Consider the following 6,892-nt stretch of genomic DNA (forward strand, 5'->3'; position numbering starts at 1 on the left):
TTCACCCTCAGTTGATCTTCCTTGTTTTATTTTAATAATATGTAGAGATACACGTTTCCATGTATTCCCAAGAAAGCAAAGAAAAGTCTGAAAATTTGATTAAATAGTTTAATGCAGCCTGCCTTCTATCCTTCTAATCATCTCGTGACCTCTCGGATTTCTTATGCGACCCTTTGTGAGGGTCCCGAACCGGAACTTTACACCTTCTTAAACTAAAGTTCGAAATTCCAATATTTTCCGCTGCTTTTGAATGCAGCATATGCGCCTCTCGCTCTCTTCCCCCGTCCTGAACGCCACCATTGGACAAGAGGTACCACTACTATAAACACACAGAAGAACAAGTCCCTGCGCGAGAATCAGACCACGTCGGAGTTATCCACGGCCGAGGTGGAGAACTTTTCCTAACTGGGTTTTATAACTTTTGTGCTCCGCGAACAACTTTAAAAAAAAAAGTTGAAACCACGACAGGACTGTGTTTAATCTTTTTTGTTCTGGAAGTTGCGCTCGCATGATTCAAGAGTCTCTCGAGATTTGTGTTTCTACATGGGAATGTATTTATAAGGAGAAACGACATGACGAGTATCTGTTTACTGTGAGGTTCAACGCCGTCGAGCAGAGAGGAGTTTCTCTGGCGGGTAGCAGGAACGGCATGTAGCACAGGATCGAGGGTGAGTTGTCGTATTTAAAAAAACAGGAGAGTTTAGTTATGCTCCTGTTTGTTTCCAAAACGTCTATACATTCCTGAAGTTGGGAGAAATTCTTTTAAAGTCTCACTCAGCAGTGTTAAAATGTAGGCCAAATGGCTTGGCCACGTAGGTGCACGCACGCGATCCCAAATATTCTCATGCTAAGACCCCACCCCCGTCCTCCACCAGATAAACATACATTAAAATACAGACAGACAGAGCCCCCAGTCCCCCTCCCCTCTTAATAAGAGGTAGTCTACTGCTTGGTGTGAGGAAGCTAAATAACCTGCAGATAACTGCAAAACAGTGTGAAGTGTTACACCTCCAATCAGAGCAGCCTAAAACATCCAGTTAAGTTGTATTAATGCACTTGGCTAAAGGGACAGAAGGAAGCCCTCTGCAGGGCAGGACCCCCCTCCAGCATGACATCTCTTGGGGAGGAAAATGGGCCAGACATGCCTGACAGAGATTACACCACCTGGATGATCTAGATCATCCTCTGGTATTACATCTAGAAATAACAAGTGTACACTGAAAACTACCTACATTACCAGAAGCTATTTGACCTGTTGACTGTGATGTTAGTGTACAATGCAGAGAATCATCCAGGTAAAGACAAGAGACTGAGAGCTGCACATGCATGCGTCTCAAAGGTGATTACAGTTTTCCATTAATGGGTTAAATGATGAGCCTGGTGATGATGACGTTATCATTTTGGTATGCCCTGCTCACACCCTACACATGTTGGTGTAAGAGTATGTAAAAGATGTGTTTGGACATGCACCTTGGACTACCACCATTACTGTAAAAAAAAGAAGGGGAGAGTTCTGTAAAGGCAAATATAGCATAGCTGCGGGAGGCGTAGGCTACACACACACACACACACACACACACACACACACACACACACACACACACACACACACACACACACACATCTGGCTGTCTGTATAAGCTCAAAGGCATGCTGTGTAAATTATATGGTGCCAGAGCAAGTGGCTTGGAAGTACGCACCACTTTTAAAACGCTGGTAGAGGATTTAAAGGACCAAAAGTCAGAGTTGTAGGTTCCGCCTTCATCCATGCTTCTCATCACCATCATCGCCTTCCAGGTCTTCTGTCATATTTGAAAACAAAAGGAAAGTTTCAGGTGCTCCTGACATGTTAATGCCAAGTCCCAAAGGCATGCTTTGTTTATGTTCAGCATGGTAAGATTATAGTAGGTGTTTACTGCAAAGGAAAAGTGGCCATTGTTTGTGTAGCCAGTGGTCATTTCAGTCTAACGGCCATTTGATTGCTATGTGGGGCAGTCATACCTGTAATTTTGGTCAAGTGCTCACGCTGTAGCACAGGAAGAGAGGGAGGGAGAAGAAGTTTTTGTTATTGTCGTAGCAGTTTAACTGAAGGCCATGAAATGTATATAATTCCCTCAAAGTCAACATGTGCTGCTCTTGTAATGCTGCAGAGAAAAGGCTGGGACATCTTTCTTACTATCTGAAGGAAGTTCTGATGAAGTAAAGAAATCAAGTTGTTGTGATTGAAAGTGAGGCTGTCAAAATTAACGATAAAATTAAGATGACTTTTTAGCAGGCATTTAACGGGGCATTTTAATTTTTTTTGACATTTTATAATAAACAATTTAGTGTTAAAATCAATAGCTGCAGCCATAAATGCAATTATTCCTCATGATTTTCCTATAGAGTTTAGCTGTGTCACCCCAAATTCCAATCAAAGCCTCGCCTTTAATGTAAAGAAAATATTAATCTGAGTTTTAGGAGAGCAATAATAATAATAATTTGTATTATAAAGTGATACTAATAATATTAAATAGTATAATATACAATATTGTGCGAGCTGGGTTTATGAATGAGACTGCGATTGATCAGTAACTCGTGTGTGTGTGTGTGTGTGTGTGGGAAGTGCATTAGAGAAGCATTTGTCAGAGTTGTGTAAGTGCTGTGCTCTCCGGCTGCAGACCACAACAGAGCAGAGAGCGTGCTGCGACCTGCCCAACTCTCCCACACTCCACCTTCCAGGTGCTGTGGGCCAGCTGTCAATCACTGCCGGCCCTGCCCCCCCCCACAAGTCAGACCCCTTTCCTCCTTATCAGCCCAAATGTTACTTTTCCCATGATGCTGGCCACATATTTTGTGAGCAACCTTGTATGTGATTATCCCATTTCACTTTTCTCCTAATAGAGCATCAGGCAGAGATATTTTCCATTTGATCTCAAGTTTAAAATGTGTGAATATTCCTTTCCTCGTGGCCATTATGCATGTTAGATACAGCTGGATGTCAGCAGCAGCAACTCCAAAGTGTTGCTGCTTTCATAGGCCTGTAAACCCGGTGCTGTTGAGGTCCCTGTTAGTGTTAGTGCCTTGAGGTTCAGCTGTGAGAAAACACTTTGTGGCTTTTTTGTGATTGAGCATGTGTGTGTGGAGTTGTGTTTGTATGTATGGATGTGTGAGTGTGATGTGGTTCCCAGGAGGAGGGGGTTCATGGAAAATGTGAACAGCACCGTGGTTTGGCTGGAGCAGACGTGGTGGCCGACGGGTTTATGATGGTCCCATGTTTCTGTTGTTGAGTGAAAAGCCGCCGCTATCAGCCTCACTGCCCGTCACTCCCTCCTTCCATCCTCCCCTCAGTCTCACCTCGCCCCCCCCCACTTCGTCCTGAGCAACTGCACCAACATGATAAGAGCCTGTAACACCGTTGTCCCACCTCTTCTTCCCTTTCTGCCCTGTTCTCCATATCCTTACTTATCTTAAGCCTTTATTTTCTTAATTTGGTGCTGGGACACACACACACACACACACACACACACACACACACACACACACACACACGCACACTGCACTCTTTCTCTCCATCATATCTCCAAACCCTCCCTGCCTCCATGTCATCAATCCCCAGATGTCCCAGCCACGGGATGAGTTGGCAGCGCTACGTCATTGTTGGTTAAACACAGTCTCTGGCCAGTGATAAGCTGGATCCTTCTTTGATCCTCCCGGTCTTCATGTTGTAGTGACAGTGTTTAGATGGATATGTCAGTCTGAAACAATGGGCATTCCCTATTTATTACTGCGGCACAGTGCTGCAGCCCATGAACACATATTGCTATTATGTTTTATTAAATATACTATATTTAGGGGTATATTGTGTGCCGTCAGACATAATGTGGAGCCCCAAAGTTATTAAAGAACCATGGCCAAATGATGTAAATATTGTGTAGCGCGGTTCGGCTGCTGGTTTTCAAAATTGCGATACAATAGACATTATAGATATTATATTGTTTTGATGATAAAGTATATATCGTCATATTGCTCAACCCTGGACGATCTAGTGGATTTTTTTTAGAACATTCCTTAATCCCTGTCATTTTCAAACAGTGGCAGTTATTTACAGTCGAATGTCCTCAAACAATTTCAAAGGTTTCATGATTTCCACCCCTTGTTGTTTGTGATCGTCCCTGTGCGCTCATGTAGTAGAAAGAACGTGTGTGTGTGTGTGTGTGTGTGTGTCAAGTATATGCGTCTTTGTCTCAGAGCTGGGGGGGGCTGGAAAGTGAAAAAGCAGATGCGATTGTTAGAAACACACAGTCTGGCCGCCTGGCTCCACCATCTGTTTGCAGCTGCTAATGTTTGTGTGTTACAGACAGTATGTCCGTGTGTGTGTGTGTGTGTGTGTGTGTGTGTGTGTGTGTGTGTGTGCAGGATTGTGTGGAAGAAAGGATACCGTATATTGTAGAACATATATTTAAGTTCATTCCTTTTAGGTGAGGAAACATAAAGCAAGGTCTACTGTTTTTATTTGTCTGGCGCCACACACACACACACACACACCACACTCACTCACTCACTCACTCACTCACTCACTCACTCACTCACTCACTCACTCACACTCTCTCTCTCTCTCTCTCGCAGAATCACAGACTGCTGCTGTCCCTTAGACATGTGGAGAGAACACTTGTGTAGTGTGCATGCATGTTTATATACTGTAAGTGTTTTTTTGTCATATTTGTTTGAGTTTTATTGCCCAGTGAAATGGGCAGCAAGGTTCAGTCAAGTCAAGTCAAGTCAAGTCAAGTCTGATCTGGGGTCAGCTCCCAGAGATGATGTTTGACCTACTTTGGCTGTATGTGTCCACACTTCAGAGCCCCAAAAAAACATCTCACTACTGAGCTTGTTTTAGCTCCAGGGTAAGAAAGTTTTTATTTTTTATTTTTATTTTTTAAGTAATAAAGTAAATATCAGACCAAACCTGGCTATTTTGGAGAGGATGTTTTTTTTAAGTTTGATCTCTTTTGGATAAAAGGGTGGCTTTTTGCGAGTGTCAGTAGCTGATCCCATTGGGACTTGGCTTAGGAACCGGAGTGTCTCCGGTTCGAGTCCCCATACGGAGTGTGGACTTGGTAGGTGGAGAGTTGCCAGATCACTTCTTGGGCACTGCAAAGGTGCCCTTGAGCAAGGCACCAAACCCCTAACTGCATCGGCAGCTGCAACTCCCTCACTCTGACATCTCTTCATTTGGTCCTATGCATGTGTGTATTTAAGGCCTGTGTGTAACAGAGCAAAACAGTTAAATTTTCCCTTAATTATTAAATATTTATTAATAATGAATACATCTTTTTCAGTTACGACAATACAGCAAGTGACACAATTCTTAGACCTATGCAGTCGAAATATAGTCGAGTTAGGAGTTCTCTGTGTGACTGCAAACTCTGAAAGGAGACTATACTATTAGTCAACAATCATTTTGTTGACATTCTGTTTTTCTCTTTTTCTGATTTATAGAATTGTAAATGTTTGAGCTTTGAACTGTAAGTTGGATGAAGAGCAATTTCATATTGTCTTTTAACATTTTATGGACTAAATGATTTATTAAGAATGGCATCTATTTAGATAATGTATTTAAGGAAAAAAAAAGGTTTTGAAAGCCTATAATGGTTATCAAATAAATATTTCTTTTGGACTGTTAGTTAGGTGAAACAAGCAAATTGACCTTTTATCACATTTCGTCTATGATCAGAAAAGGTATCCTGAGCACATTATGACACATAAACCCCTGCGTGCTGGGTAACTCCTGTCATTGCCCTTGACGTAGGTAATGGCATTACAACTGGAGTTGGTCTCCGGGCACCAGACTATGGCTGCCCACTGCTCCTAATTAGTAACAATGGGTTAGATGCAAGTGTAAACGTACTTAGCAAATGAAAAGGGAATATAATTATAATACTATTATTAGCTGCAATTACTACTTGATTTTCCTTGTGTTCCAGGCCTGGTTTATGCTTGTAGACCAAACTGTAAAAAGAGTATGCCGGAGGAAGAGTAGTTACGAGCTGTGAAGCACTTAACCCCTTTGTTTTGCTACAGCGCTCATGTGTAACAGGAGGGGAGGAGGAAAGGGGGTGGTGTTGGTATTTCAGACAGAGACAAGCAACAGAGATCAGATTGATTGAGTTACACACGCTACACTTGCGTCCTCAGCTCTTGGTGGCCTGTGTCTAATGGTCTTAGCAGTAGGCGACAAAGTGCTGTTTTGTTCCCGCTATTGTGTGGATGCGAATGGAGCAAAGCGACAGACAGGCTGCCCTGAGAGAGACTCAGGCACCCAGACCGGCAGCTCTGTTACGGCTTTTTTTCGTTACATGGTACCTGCTCGTATTAAAAACAGAACCTGTTAGCCTCTTTTTATAATGGAAAACCAAAAAAGGCGATTAGAGTCAAGGCGAGTCGAGGAGGTACCTTGTAGTGGAAAAACGCCATTACTGTGCAGATGCGTGGAAATAATTGTTTTTACATCTTGTCTATGTGTCCAAAATGTAAAAGTAATTATTAAAGCAAAACATTATATGTGATTTTTCTGTTGTGGTTGATCTACAGATAAGCAACTAAATGGTTGTGGGTTTGTCATGTAATGCTGATTGGCTGGCTGTAGTGGTTTGTTTTGGTTTGGTTTTAATTCTCAGGTGGCCTCTGTGTGCTGAATCCACACCTGAGTGAGTCGAGAGATGACAGGCAGCAAAACATCACACCCTAAGGGGGAAACCTGTGTCAACATTGGTGTTTTACTGATTTTATATCGTCTTTTGTCAGCTGTTGACACATAGGACTGACTGGTTGTTAAACCCGGCTCCTTATAGCCACTGTTGCTACACCTGTCAAACTCTCTGTTCCCGCACTGTGTAGCACCAAGTTTACAATA

At 42.7% G+C, this 6,892-nt stretch overlaps 1 protein-coding gene across 2 annotated transcripts in view; it reads left to right on the forward strand.

The window, feature by feature from the left end:
- Positions 1-277: 277 nt before the first annotated feature.
- The window catches only part of LOC116706202 (tyrosine-protein phosphatase non-receptor type 14), a 54,253-nt gene continuing 47,638 nt past the window's right edge, over positions 278-6,892 (forward strand). The window contains exon 1 of one of the 2 annotated variants that reach the window (XM_032542895.1): positions 278-387. The gene's annotated coding sequence lies outside the window, so the exon portion shown is untranslated. Of the gene's footprint in view, positions 669-6,892 lie in introns of both variants that reach the window. The other variant, XM_032542894.1, reaches the window with a different exon arrangement.

Source organism: Etheostoma spectabile, chromosome 18 (assembly GCF_008692095.1).
Source record: "Etheostoma spectabile isolate EspeVRDwgs_2016 chromosome 18, UIUC_Espe_1.0, whole genome shotgun sequence".
NCBI lineage: Eukaryota > Metazoa > Chordata > Actinopteri > Perciformes > Percidae > Etheostoma > Etheostoma spectabile.